Here is a 232-nt window from a genome sequence, read left to right as displayed (position 1 = left end):
TGTTGGAAGCTCCCTTGAAAGGAGGCTCTTTTAATGGGTTCTTAAACCAGATGGTTGTGTATGGGTAGCACTACTAAAGTTTAGAACTTGCTGTGTCTTTCAGAATTTTTAAATGACTTGTAAACTAATAGTTTTTTTACTTTTTAGTTACTGAAGCCTTATAAGGTTATGTAGAGAGATTCCATCTTATGTACCAAAAATAGACAAAAGAGAATGCTGTCAATATTGGTGT

The sequence above is a fragment of the Acanthisitta chloris genome, unplaced genomic scaffold, assembly GCF_000695815.1.
Source record: "Acanthisitta chloris isolate BGI_N310 unplaced genomic scaffold, ASM69581v1 scaffold16409, whole genome shotgun sequence".
Classification (NCBI taxonomy): Eukaryota; Metazoa; Chordata; class Aves; order Passeriformes; family Acanthisittidae; genus Acanthisitta; species Acanthisitta chloris.
Note: the sequence above shows the minus strand (reverse complement) of the source record.